Source organism: Arachis hypogaea, chromosome 17 (genome assembly GCF_003086295.3).
Source record: "Arachis hypogaea cultivar Tifrunner chromosome 17, arahy.Tifrunner.gnm2.J5K5, whole genome shotgun sequence".
NCBI lineage: Eukaryota > Viridiplantae > Streptophyta > Magnoliopsida > Fabales > Fabaceae > Arachis > Arachis hypogaea.
In genome coordinates this window covers 54,212,576-54,226,726 of record NC_092052.1, presented here as the reverse complement: position 1 = coordinate 54,226,726, position 14,151 = coordinate 54,212,576, and the positions used below count along the sequence as shown (strand labels likewise).

The window sequence follows — 14,151 nt, the reverse complement described above, 5'->3', positions numbered from 1 at the left end:
AATTCCAGAGAGTTGTGCGAGTTTTCTGCTGGAATTGTGCCTTTCGCACAACACCATCCATGCATACGCGTCACCTCACGCGTATGCATCGCCTCTCTGATTTTCCTATCATGCGTACGCGTGACCCACGCGTACGCGTGACCTACGCGTACGCGTCACTCCCATTTCACCTCACCACGCGCACGCGTCACACCACGCGTACACGTGGATTGCCCTGTTTCACCATTCTTCTTTTCTCGTCTTCTTTCTATTTCTTTCCTTCTCCTCTCTTCTTCTCTTTTATTTCCCATTCTTCAACCATCATCCAATACTACCGTACACCATCAACCATTTGTTAGTTTAGTTAGCTAGCTAGTTTAGTTAGTTTCATTTTTTGTTGTTAATTTTTGTTTTCATGATAAGTGTTGGATTATTAATTTTATTGCTGTATATTACTGCTTATTACTAACTAAATGCTATTTTAGCATAATTGTTTTTGGATATTCATTGTTGGATTCTCTTGTTGAGGTTACAATTTATTACTTGGTTTTGAATTTTTCATGCTTAACCTTTGTGAACACCAAGTACATGAGAATTGTCTTTAACGAATGTTAAATCTTTTTTGAATCACATGATTTGGCCACCATGTGATTTGAACCCTTTTCTTTGATTAGGAAATTTCTTGATGGATGTTGTGTATTTATCTTAATGCGTTGTATTTCTTGACCATATGCATCCATATGTTATGCTTATGCCTTAATGACATGATTGACCATTATTTGTTTACTTATGTGTTCTACACATATTTGAAACTAGTCATTTTGGCATAATGTTTCTTTTGTAAAATTGGATTGGAAGCTCACCTAGGGATATCCTTTTGAATTTCTCAAGCTATATAGACCATGCTTGCTATGTGATTGACTTTTCACCTCTAGTTCTCTTTTACTACATTGCATAGCAATCATATTTCCCATCTTATGTCCACTAAGTGAGGTGAGCCCAAATTCAAAGTATGTCATCGATTGATGTGTAAGTTTCATATATCACTTGGTCCATTAAATTCTCTTGCACATCAATCAATGTCCATTCATTATCAAATTCACAATTGCTTGATTTAATTACTTGAATGCTCTCATGTTTTTTATTGCTTGTTTGGTTGTCTTACCCTACAAGTTTTCTTTGAAGTATTTCAAGCACACTAGAATGAGTGAAGTGCATGTTCCTTTTGTGCAATTGTGACATAGCTCTCTATGTTAATGTGTGTGTTCTAAACGGTGCCCAATTTGAAATTCACACACTACTATTCATTGATATCACACTAATTCACTCACTCAATTCTGGTGGTTTCTACCTCATCTAACAATTTACGCTTCCTTGCTTTTACATTTACTTTTCTCACTATCTTGCCTTCTATTTTCAGGATGAATCTCATATCTCTTTTTCAATAAAAAAAGGGTATTCTCATATATATATCGTTTTGGCGGCATGGCCGAGCGGTAAGGCGGGGGACTGCAAATCCTTTTTCCCCAGTTCAAATCCGGGTGTCGCCTGATCGACAAGAGAATTGAATTTTGACCTTTTAATTAAAAAAATGAGAGGAAAAACGAATTTATCTGTAATGTTTTCCGACTCTACTAGAAATCTGATCAAAACTTGTTTGATGTTCTAATAGAATTTATTGAATTGTTTCGTGTTAATATAATAGTTTTAGTGCAGAATCGAATCCCCCTTTGACTCTGTACCAGCGATTTAAATAAATATATATAGTTATTATAGTTTCTAGTATTCTCAGTGATTAGATTAATACCAAAAAAAAACAACAAGAATTAGTGAACAATAGTAAAATAATTCCTTCATAGTGATATTTTTTATAGAGATAGGAGAAAATAGATAGAGAGGTAGGAATTTATCGAACGAACCGCACTCCTTCGTATACGTCAGGAGTCCATTGATGAGAAGGGGCTGGGGAAAGCTTGAACCCAATTCCTACAGTGATGAATATAAGCGCAATTGAGATTCCTGGGGAGTTATACATTTGTGTATTGATAAGACCATTCACTATTTCTTGAAGCTCGATCTCTCCCCCGGATGAACCATAGAGCCAAGAGAAACCATGAACCAGAATAGAAGAGCTTGCCCCACCCATGAGTAAATATTTCGTAGTAGCCTCATTAGACCGTACATCTTTCTTGGTATATCCAGAAAGTAGATAGGAGCATAGACTGAAACATTCTGGAGCTACAAAGATAGTTATTAAATCGTTAGCGCCGCATAAAAACATTCCTCCTAGAGTAGCTGTTAATACGAATAACAGAAACTCTGTTAGAGCCATTCTACTACTTTAATTCCGGTTTCAAAAATGGATAATTTTGTGTCTAATTGTATAAAGGCAGGCGCGGATCGATGAATAGGAGATGTTGTGCGAGTATCTACAGGACCCAAATTATCAATAGGTTCGCCAAGTACGTTAAAAATTCGTCCTAGAGTTGCTCCGCCCACTGGAACACTTAGGGGAGCTCCCGTATCAATCACTTCCATTCCTCTCATTAGACCATCTGTAGCGCTCATAGCTACAGCTCTAACTCGATTATTTCCTAATAATTGCTGTACTTCACAAGTCACGTTAATTTGTTGACCAACAATGTCTCGACCCTTTACTACCAGAGCGTTGTAAATATTTGGCATCTTCCCTGGAGGGAAAGCTACATCCAATACCGGACCTATTATTTGGTCGATACGTCCCAGGTTTTTTTTTTCAAGCACAGAAATCTCAGGACCAGAAGTGGTAGGATTTATTCTCATATTTTAATATATCCTTTTTTTAGTTTTAGTTAGATTAGAAGATTTTTGAAAAGATTCAGAATTTCGATATAATTAGATTAGATAGAAATGGATTAAAACGAGAAGTAAAATACTTTTTATTTTTGATTTTAATCTGACCCGCTCGACTCAACCCTATATGTATGGCTAAAAATTGCCTCTGTAACGTGAAGAAATCGATCGATTTCTTCACGATCGGATTATATTTGTTTTCAATACTGTTGTCAATATTAGTGTTGAAAACATAGAATCGCGAAAAACAAATGAATTCGTTAATTCCTTCATGCTCGTTCCAAGTTCGAAGTACCATTTGTACAAATAAGAATCCCCCTCGTTACAAGATTTCTTCTTCATATAGATAGATATAGGATCTATGGAGCAATTACTTAGAAGTACATTTTTTGAAATAGCCCTTCCTATCTGATAGAAAAGGATCCCATGATCCTGAACCGATCTTACCTGGGATATAAGCAAAAATGGAAGTGGGAGAAAGAACAAGCAGCAACCGGTTGATCCACCAGCTGAAGGTGGCAACTCGGCAAATCTTCATACCCTCTTGCTCATCTTTGAATGCACCGAGGACGGTGCAAACTTTCAAGTGTAGGGAGGTCGTTCGACCAATCGGCATTTTTGGGTGACAAATTTCTAATCCCAACACTTTTGCATTTCATTTTTAGGTCTTCTAGGATTTTTTGTCGCATTTTCTTGTTTTGCATATATATATAATAAGCTTAGTCAAATAATAAAATTTTTCAAGAAATCTATCTGTAGGGCATCCCAATTGATTTGAGTACAATTTTTTTTTCATCGAACTTGCTTGAATTATATATCGTGGATCATGTTTTTGAGCTAAGAACACAAGCATGTGAGATTTGAGTCTAATTGTGTGGTTACATCATATAACCACTTATTTTCATTCTTGTGTGTATTATTCTCTTTCTATGATTGTAATCTTTGATTTGTTTGATTCTTTATGTCCATTATTTTGTGTATGAATGTATTTATATGATTGAGGCCATCATTTCAATTAGCTCACTTACCCAAATAGCCTTACCTTTTATCTTTCATTGTTAGCCAACTTTGAGCCTATGATAAACCCACTTGTTCTTAATTTTAGCACATTACAAGCCTTAAAGCGAAAAACATTAAATATCCTTTACTTGGATCTTTGATTAGCTTAGGCTAGTGAGTGTGTATCATTCAAGTGTGGGAAAACTTGGGACATTAGTTGAGGTAAAAGGGTAGTTTTGTATTTCTATTGAAAACATTGGGAATTGGGTACATACTCATGTGTTAATTAAATATAAAACCATATGCATTGATGCTCTTGTGTATATTGTAGTTTGAAAAAAAATGAGAAAAACAAATAGGAAAATAAAAAGAAAAAAATATGTAGAAAAAGAAAAGAAAAAATAGAAAAAGAAAAAGAAAGAAAAAAAAGCAATAAAAAGGGGACAAAATACCCCAAAGTAAAGTTTAATAATAATCAATGCATATGAGTTGTGATAGTGATGCACGGAAAATTTGTCTCTCAACAAATCTCCCTTCGGCAAGTGTACCGAAGTTGTCGTCAAGTAAAAACTCACAATAGAGTGAGGTCGAATCCCACAGGGATTGATTGATCAAGCAACTTTAATTAGAAGAATGTTCTAGTTGAGCGAATCCAGGATTTAGGTTGAGAGTTGCAGAAAATAAAATGGCGGGAATGTAAATAACAGAAAAGTAAATGCTAGAATTAAAGTACTGAAAGTAAATGACTGAAAATAAATTGCAGAATTGTAAATGGGAATGGGGGATTTGCTCATAAAAGTAAATGGCAGAAATTAAAGAGAATGGGTAAGATCAGAGATGGGGAGTTCATTGGGCTTAGGAGATGTTGCAATTCTCCGGATCAAGTTCATTTTCATCTCTTCCTCAATCAATGCACTCATTGATCTCCTTGGCAATCTTAAGTGATTGAATTACAATTTCTTGCAATTCAATCTCTCAAATCTTGATCAATAGCCAATTCCTTGGTCAATTGCTCATGAGAAGAGATGAAGTATGGTCACTGATTATACCACATGCATTTCCCAAATCAAGTATTGAGAGGGTTATAGTCACATACCCATCCAAACCCAATTTGATCCAGCATGAGAAAGCATTTCTAGCTTGATCTCTTCATTCCTCTTTCAAGGTTCAAAAGAGATCCAAGTTTGAATAGCTTCTCTTCCAAGATAACTACTCAATTGGATGAAGATCGAAAGCTTTCAAGTAAAATCAAGAGGAAAGATAGAAGAAGAATAATGAAAATTAGTATTGATCCATCAAATTACAACAGAGCTCCCTAACCCAATGAAAGGGGTTTAGTTGTTCATAGCTCTTGAAAATGAAAACAAAGATGGAGAATACATCATAAAACTAGAATTTGCAAAGAAAGTAAAATACAGAGAGTAGTTCTCTTTTTCCCAGCCTCCAGAGCTTCTTTACAATTCAAAGCTACTCCTATATATACTACTCTTCTCAGCTTCTAGTTTACTCTTCAAGTCTTGAGCCTTTGGATCTTGAGTTTGAAGCAGTTCTTTTCTTCATTTGGGCTTGGCTTTACTTGCAGAGAGAAAGTGCTAAGTGGGCAGAGACTTCAGCTCAGGACGTTAGGGGTGTTAATATTTAGTGAGAATATAAGTTCGAGAACGTTAGTGACACTTAACATTGTCACTAACGTTCCAATGCACCCCTTTGCCTTACGTTAAAAGCCACGTTAACCGACCCACGTTAACTAGGTTAACGTGGCTTTTAACGTTGCCTTATTAATCCTTCGAGAACGTTAGTGACACTCAACATTGTCACTAACATTCCAGTGTGCCCCTTCTTGTTTTACGTTAAAGCCCACGTTAACCTAGTTAACGTGGCTTCTAACGTGGTCCTTGCCAACCTTCGAGAACGTTAGTGACACTCAACATTGTCACTAACGTTCCAATGTGCCCCTGGGTCTCACGTTAGAGTCCACGTTAACTAGGTTAACGTGGCCTCTAACGTAGCCATCTTTAGCCATCCCAACGTTAGTGACAATGTTGAGTGTCACTAACGTTGGCTCATCCTTCATTCCTCATCGTTAGCTTCCACGTTAACTAAGTTAACGTGGATGTTAACGTGACTCTTGGGGGTTGTGTGGTTGCTTCAACGTTAGTGACAATGTTGAGTGTCACTAACGTTGTTGACAACTCTTCATCCTTTACGTTAGTTCCCACGTTAACCAAGTTAACGTGGGAGTTAACGTGGTACTTTGCACCATAGGCCAACGTTAGTGACAATGTTGAGTGTCACTAACGTTGGCTTCTCTTCCCCCCTTAACGTTAGAGGTCACGTTAACTAGGTTAACATGGCTTCTAACGTGGCCACTTATGAGTAATTGCCAACGTTAGTGACAATGTTAAGTGTCACTAACGTTGGCTCATCTTCTCTTCTCCACGTTAGAGTTCACGTTAACTTAGTTAACGTGACTCTCTAATGTGGGCATTGATGGCTTTTTGAGAATGTTATTGGCAATCACTTTTCTCATTAATCTTGCAAGTTACCTCCCCTTTTCTTGCTTCCTTTTTGGTTCTGAAATCAAGCAATAAAGTGCATCAAAGCTCTAGTCCAAGTCATGAGTAATGCAACATAATATTTGTCACTAAACTTATGCAAAATCCTCATGAAATTATGTAAAATGCACAATGTATGCTTGAATCAAGGTATAAGTGAATATTTACCCAAAACTAGCTTATTTCCTAAAGAAATGTATGAAACTATCCTAAAAACAGTAAAGAAAAGGTCAGTGAAACTGGCCAAGATGCCCTGGCATCACAACACCAAACTTAAAGCTTGCTTGTCCCTAAGCAAGTACTGGAACAAGAGAATGATGAATGGAATATCCAGAGGAATGAGTCATCCTTGTGGAAGTCATATTACTGATTTTATGGTGGTTTCATGCATAGCAACTTAGGTTCATTCCATTACTGGCTTTCAGACCTTTATCATGTCCCTAAACACTTACTTTGTTTATATCTCATGAGACTTTTATTCATTGACCCTTTTATTGTTATTTCAAGGGTTATTTGTGTTATTTAGGCTAAGTGCTCTGTAAGGGGGCAACTCTTTAAGATAAGCTTTGATGACAAGTCATCTTAGCCTATTTTCACTAGTTTTTTTTACTTATTTTCGATTGATTTATGCACTTTCTTGAGCCATAAGCAAGCCAATTGGGTAGATTTCCATGTTTCCTTTGATTCAATCAACCATGTATGAATTAATGCAATTTCATGAGATTTTATGCTATAATTGTCATATATTATGAAAGAATAACAAACTCATGATTTTAAGCAAAGCTTTGATGTGTTTGGTTGATTGATGATAGGTGAAAAGAGTTTTGAAGAAGGTTGAAGGAAGAAGGAATGGCTAGGAGTAAGAGAGAACAAAAAGTTTGAGCCAAAGTTTGCCTCAAACTTTAGCTCAAACTTTTAAAAGAGTTGAAAACATACCAGAGAAAAAAAGCTTGAGCAAAAGTTTGCCTCAAACTTTAGCTCAAACTTTTGGAAGAATTGAAAACACTCCAGAGGAAAAAAGCTTGAGCAAAAGTTTGCCTCAAACTTTAGCTCAAACTTTTGGGAGAAAAGCTTGAGCCAACGTTTGCCTCAAACTTTTTGGCAAACGTTGGCATCACAAAATCAATACCCTGGAGGAAAAAGCTTGCGCCAACGTTTGAGGTCAAACTTTTGCTCAAACGTTGGTGCCACACTTGCACACCCTGGAGGAGAAAAGCTTGCGCCAACGTTTGCCTCAAGCTTTTTGGCAAACATTGGCGCCACACACATTTACAAGGGGGCCAACGTTTGAGCAAAAGTTTGACCTCAAACTTTGGCTCAAACGTTGGTAGCAGCAAGCTTAAGCAATCTGGTATAAAAAGTTTGAGTAAAAGTTTGCCTCAAACTTTTACTCAAACTTTTATGATTTCAACCCGGTTCACAATGGATCTTTCTCCAACTCCAAGAGCAATCAACCAAGGCCTTTATCAACCCAATTCCATCAAGAACAAAGGCCCAATTCAAGGCTTGAAGACCATTTGAAGAAAGTGTATAAATAGCTTAGGATTTAAGTTTTAGGAGAGTTTTTTTCCTTTTAGAACTTTCCGTTTTAGTTTTGCTGAGTGCTTTTGGTTTTAGAATTAATTTGAGTTTCTGAGTTCGGGGAAGGAGAATTGAATTCTCTTCCTCTTAGTTTTCTTGTTTTTAATTTCAATTACACTTGTCTTGAGTCTTGGGTGTTGAGAATTGGGGAAATTCTGTCTCAATCTCACCTTGAGATCTCATTCTGTTTCTTTTACTGCATCATTGGAGAATTGAGATTTACATTCAAGCTTTCTTCTGTTTTGATCTTTAATTTCTTGCAATTGAATTCCACATTTGGATCTAGGAAGGCATTGAGATCTAAACTCGGTTATCTAGTCTCTTGGGTCCTGAGATCTGGAGTTTGCATTTTAACTTCTCTGTTCAAAGCTTTTCAAGTTCATTTATATTTCCGTTAGAGATCCGGTTCAATTCAAGTCACCTTCTACTTGTCTGATTAATGCAATTTACTTTTCCTTGTTTAATTTCTGCAAATCCATTTCCCAATTCCCTTTATAATTCAAGCCATTTACATTTCTTGCACTTTAAGATTCTGCAATTTACATTTCTTGCAATCTAAGTTTCTGCAATTTACATTACTTGTTCTTTAAGATTCAGCTTATTTACTTTCTTTGCTCTTTAATTTCCTGCAATCTACCCTTCTCCCTTTACATTTCAAGCAATTTAGTTCCTGCAATCACAAATCACCCAACCAATACTTGATTCGCTTGACTAAATCAACCACTAAACTAAAATTGCTCAATCCTTCAATCCCTGTGGGATCGACCTCACTCCCGTGAGTTTTTATTACTTGATGCGACCCGGTACACTTGCCGGTTAGTCTTGGGTGTTTTGGAAATTCGTTTTTCCACAAATTTTCCCATCAAGCTTTCAGCCAACACTCCCGAACCAGTTGGTTCAAGGTGCTAGGTGTTGAAGCACCCCTAAGGACTTACTCCCTCAAGTCTCTCCCCCATACATACACACCACAGGCATATAGTTTATTTATTTTCTTTTCTTGAGACCTTGGTGTCCAGCACCTCTTTGGGTTACTAAATGCTCTGTAGTGAGGGTTACTCTTGATAATGGATTTTCAGCTGATAATCCCGGGTTAGTTAACCCAAGTTACCAAGTGATAAAGCACCCCTAAGAGCTTATTCATCCAAGTAGATCCCTCACACAGGAGCACCACAGACACTTGCCTCAAGGGTAAAACCATTGATGCCTAGCCTTATTGCTTACTCTTTTTCTTTTGTTTTTCACTTCCATTGTTCTTTCCCTTTTTTCTTCTTAGGATCTTGTTATTAACATAGTCTCATGAGTATATCCAAATTCAAGTATTCAGGATAGATAGTTGTCCTCCTAACCTTGTGGTTGAACCAACTTAGCTAACTTATGACTACCCCAAAGATTCATGAGTGCACTTCCACAATATGAACTCTACTCTGGTCTTTTAATAACATAATCATTCTCTTCTTCAATTTGATTCAAAAGGGACAAGCTTACAAGTAAATAAGGGAATGATGCAGTGACATTTAAACCAGAAATCATGGACCTATTTAGAAGGACGATTTAAAAGACAGAATTTTAAAAAGTTTAAACATAACATGGAAGCAGGTTCTATTTCATACAAGATCTTCCTTATTTAAAGCATATAAAACAATGGACTAAAAAGAACTCCACCACCTTTCATTCATGTGGATGTCCCTGCTCCCCTCCTTGCTTGTCCTCATTGTGTCTCTCTTGAATGCTTGTGCTTCCACTTCCTTTGCCTTTTCCAAGCAGCTTCTTCCAGAAACCACCATCTTCCATCTTCTTCTTGAGTGTCTCCTTTTGCTATTTCACCTTCCTCACTTCTTGTTCTACAAAATCTTTTTGGACCTCATCATATGTAAGGATGGCATAGTGTAGCTGATGCATATTACTGGTCATGTAGTTCAACTTGGCTTGAGTATTTACATAGAACTCCTCCCTATGTAGTTGCCTCCCTTCATTGAGTACACTGAACTTATTGAAAGTTTTCATTTGGGCTATCTGCCACTGGTTGAGTTCTTACAAGTACTTCTCTTGAAGTTCTTACCTCTCATTCACTTGGTTGATGGCTTGAGTGAGCCAGGAGTAGTGTTCCTGCTGCTGCTCCATTTGTTGTTTTTGCCATGCTTCTTGTTGGTTCAGCCAGTTGGTTTGAAGGTTCAGCATTTGCTCTTGTCCTTCCATATGTCTCTGTCCCAAATCTTCAATGGCTCTTAGAAGGTGAGTCATATTCAAGTTGGCTGGGTCATGATGCTCTTCTTGTTGATATTCTTCTTGATTAGCTTCTTCCTGGGCCCTTTGCCTTCCTATATGTGGCCTTCTTAGTTGCTGAGCCGGTGTGGTATAGACCATTCGCTCGAGTGTGACTGGCCTCCCTGGGTTCACCCAGTCTGGGCTGCTGTCCTCAAATATTACTTTGGCCTTGTTGCACAAGCGGAGGATGGTGCTGGGGTACCAAAGTCTGGCACCTGAGTCAGCTTTCTCAGCTGACTCTTGAATCCCTTCGGCAATGAGCTCATGCACTTTGATTTCCCCACCTTGCACTAAGCATTGTACCATAGTGGCTCGATTGATGTTAACCTCTGAATTATTAGCAGCTAGTAGGATGGACCTCCTTACAAGCTCAAACCACCCTTTGGCCTCAGGGTGAAGGTCTCCCCTTTTTATGAATTTTGGTCTCCCATCTGAATACCTCTCCCAGTCAGCGGCTATGACACAGATATCTGATGCTATTTCTGAGAGCTCATCCTTATCGGGGCTTCTACTTATCCTTGCCTGATAACTCTCCTCATCAAAATGAGGTGATTTCAAGTGAAGAGCTCTTGTTATGGCACTTGGGCTGAAGTCCACCTCCCTTCCTCTCACATAGCTTTTGAAGGTTGGGGCTTTGGTCTTATCCTCTCTAACTGCATTTGCATAGAATTCTTTGATGAGGTTTCCATTGATCTTCCCCTCTGGACTGGTGAGCAATTGCCACCCCCTCTGTTCGATTTTTCTCCAAATCTGTGGTGATTCATTGGCATTGATTTGGAAGATTAATTCTGGCAATATCCTTCTGGCACTTATCCGCTCAAATTCATGCTCATGAAAGGCAGTTTTGAATCTCTTGTCATCAAAAGGAGCACTCTCCATAGGCCCTTTCCTCTTTTGCCTCTTTGAGCTTGATGATGCCATGACTTGAATTGTTGTTTGAGGGGATTTGGGGCTTCGGATAGATGAAGAGTGGGTTGGTTAAAGTAATTTGTGATGAAGAGTTTAGTGTGCCAATAGAAGTATGGAGAGTGGGGATTTGGATGTGAGGAGTGAGCATGCACTAAGGTTCACTTATATAAGAAAATCATGAGTGAGTGAAGGGTGTGGATTGCATGAATGTTTACTAGATGGGCGGATGGGGTTGTATATGAAGGAAAGACAAGGATCATCACTTTAATGAGAGTGATTGGTTCGGTCTTCAAGGGTTTTCTTTCTCCAATGTTGCATGGCAGCGTTTCCCCATGCGTTTCCTCTTGAGACATATGTGTAGTGCTCTTCATTAAGTGGCGAAATCTCCCCCATTTAATTGTCCAATCAATCCCTTTTTATGCTTCTTTTCCTTTTCTATAAAGATTTGAAACAAGGAAATTAATATCATAAAAAAAATCTACGGCTGGAAAAAAATGAAAGAAAGGATTTGATTATTTGTTTATGAATTCCAACTAACTAACTAACCATTGGTGGGTCCTTATATGCATTTTGGTGGCACCATGGGGTGACACCAAACTTAGTTTGAAGCAATGTGATGAAAAGTTTTGTTCAAAGCTTCCAAGACTAGCATGCATCTTGGTTTGCTTTGAACACCAAATTTGTTCCCCACTATATTTTGCATAAGAAGATTTTCACCAATTGTTTGTTAAGTTTGGATTGAAGCTCATAAAGATTGACTTATTCATTATCATCTGAAAGCATATAAAACATGGGTTGCCTCCCATGAAGTGCTTCTTTAGCGTCACTAGCTTGACATTTTTCCTTCATCATGGTGGTTGGTAGTGCTTAAAGTCCTCCCCTCTTGCTGTGGACTTGTATCCATTGGTTGGATCAATAATCTCCACATGTTCCAGGGAAAGAACTCTGTTGATAGTGAAGACCTTGGGTAATTGAGATGGCACAGTAGGGAGATTAGGGGAATATCTGGGAAGTAGGCTGAGACAACTCTATCCCCTGGAGAAAAGTCTTCCGTAGGGATCTTCTTGTTCTTCCACCCTCTTGGTACCTTCTTCTTTGTTTCTTTTGAGGTTGCCTTCTCCTTGGTGACCTCTTTTTCTAAAGGAGCTGTGGTGCTGTCTTCACCTGCCTCTAGAGGTTTAGGTTCCTCCAACTTTTCCTTGAGCTGTGACAATTGCTGTTTTTCTTGTTTGTCAGTTAAGGGGGTCTCAAAATGAACTGGCTGTGCTTCAGTGCTTGTTTCCTCCTTCAGTGTCTCATTATCATTTGTGCTTAGTTCCTTGTCCTCTTGATTTGTTTCTTGTGAGAGTTTGAAAACATTGAAGCTGAGTCGTTCATCATGGATTCTCAATATTAGCTCCCATTTCTCTACATCAATAAGTGCTCTGGCCGTAGCTAGGAATGGTCTTCCCAATATAATTGGATGAGTGTGACTCTCTTCCATGTCCAGAATGACAAAGTCTGTTGGGAGAAAGTACTTCCCAACTTTTAGCAACACATTTTCCACCACTCCTATTGCTTGCTTTTGAGTTTTGTCAGCCAGTCTGATAATGACATATGTGGGCATTATCTCATTGATCTGCAGCCTCTTCACCAGGGATAAGGGCAGTAAGTTGATGCTGGCCCCTAAATCACATAGTGCTCTGTCGAACATGTTTTCACCTATGGCACAAGGTATATGAAAACTTCCTGGGTCTCTTCTTTTTGTAGGCAACTCAGGTTGAATAAGGGCACTACATTCCTTGTTCATCACTATAGTCTGCCCTCCCTTGAGTGAGCTTTTCCTTGAAAGAAGTTCTTTCATATACTTGATGAATGCAGGCATTTGTTGAATTGCCTTGATGAATGGTATGTTCACATGCAGAGATGCAAACAAGTCTAAGAACCTTGAGTATATTCTTTTTCTCACAACACCATTGAGCAGTTGAGGGAATGGTGCATAGAGCTTCAGCAGCTCTTGTTGTGAGATTTCTGGTTCTTTGTGATCTCTATCCTCCTCCTTTGTTGAGTTGTCTTCAGGTTGTTTGCACACTTTGCTTTGCTTGTCTTCAATCTCTTGATCACTTGTAGTGACCATTTTGCAATCTTCCCATCTTACTTTCTTTGCTTCTCCCTTGGGGTTTTTCTCCGTGTCACTTGGGAAGCTATCAGTAGGTTTGGGAATCTTCTCAGCTAAATATCCCACCTGAAATTCCAGCTTCCTGATGGTCTCTCCCTGGTTCTTAATATTGGCTCGCACCTCCTCTTTGAACACCTTATTTTCTTGAATCTCTTGGCATATTCCTTCAAGTAAGGATTCAATCTTAGAGAGCTTGTCATCAATTGATGAGTGATTCGGAGCAGACGTGTTGTTTTGGTTTTGATAAGTATGTGGAGAAGTGTTATTGTAGGGGTGTTGAGATGTCCTCTGGGTGAATTACTTTTGATCTTGCTCACTTCTCCACCCAAAGTTCGGGTGATTTCTCTATCCAGAGTTGTAAGTCTTGGAGTATGGATCATAGTTTTTCCTTGGTGAATTCCCAATGTAGTTGGCTTGCTCCTGACTCCCCTCTGTTTCTTCATTCACTCCTTCTTGGATTGTTGATGAAGATGAGATTGCTTCTACTTGGTTCCTCTCCATCTTCTTGGTGAGGTCAGCCAGCTGCTGGGTAATGAGCTTGTTTTGGGCCAACAGAGCATCTACATTGTTTAGCTCCATCACTCCTCTTGTGTTCCCTCTTTCGGAAGCATAGAAGTAGTCGTTTTCTACTACTGTTTCAATAACATCTATGGCTTCCTCAATGGTCTTCTTCTTGTTCAAGGATCCTCCAGATGAATGGTCTACTGCCTTCTTTGACTCATAAGAGAGCCCTTCATAGAAAATGTGCAGCTGGACCCATTTGTTGAACATGTCAGGTGGACACCTCCTTGTTAAGTCTTTAAACCTCTCCCATGCTTCATACAGAGTCTCACCATCTTGTTGCCTGAAGGTTTGAACCTCAGCTCTCAGCCT

At 38.6% G+C, this 14,151-nt stretch overlaps 2 non-coding genes across 2 annotated transcripts; both read left to right on the top strand.

Annotated features, from left to right (window-relative positions):
- Nucleotides 1–1,458: 1,458 nt before the first annotated feature.
- Nucleotides 1,459–1,529, top strand: TRNAC-GCA (transfer RNA cysteine (anticodon GCA)). Its single transcript has one exon. It is a non-coding gene; the product is annotated as a tRNA-Cys (tRNA).
- Nucleotides 1,530–14,047: 12,518 nt separating this feature from the next.
- LOC112768641 (small nucleolar RNA R71) lies at nt 14,048–14,151 on the top strand. The gene has a single exon (XR_003186045.1). It is a non-coding gene; the product is annotated as a small nucleolar RNA R71 (small nucleolar RNA).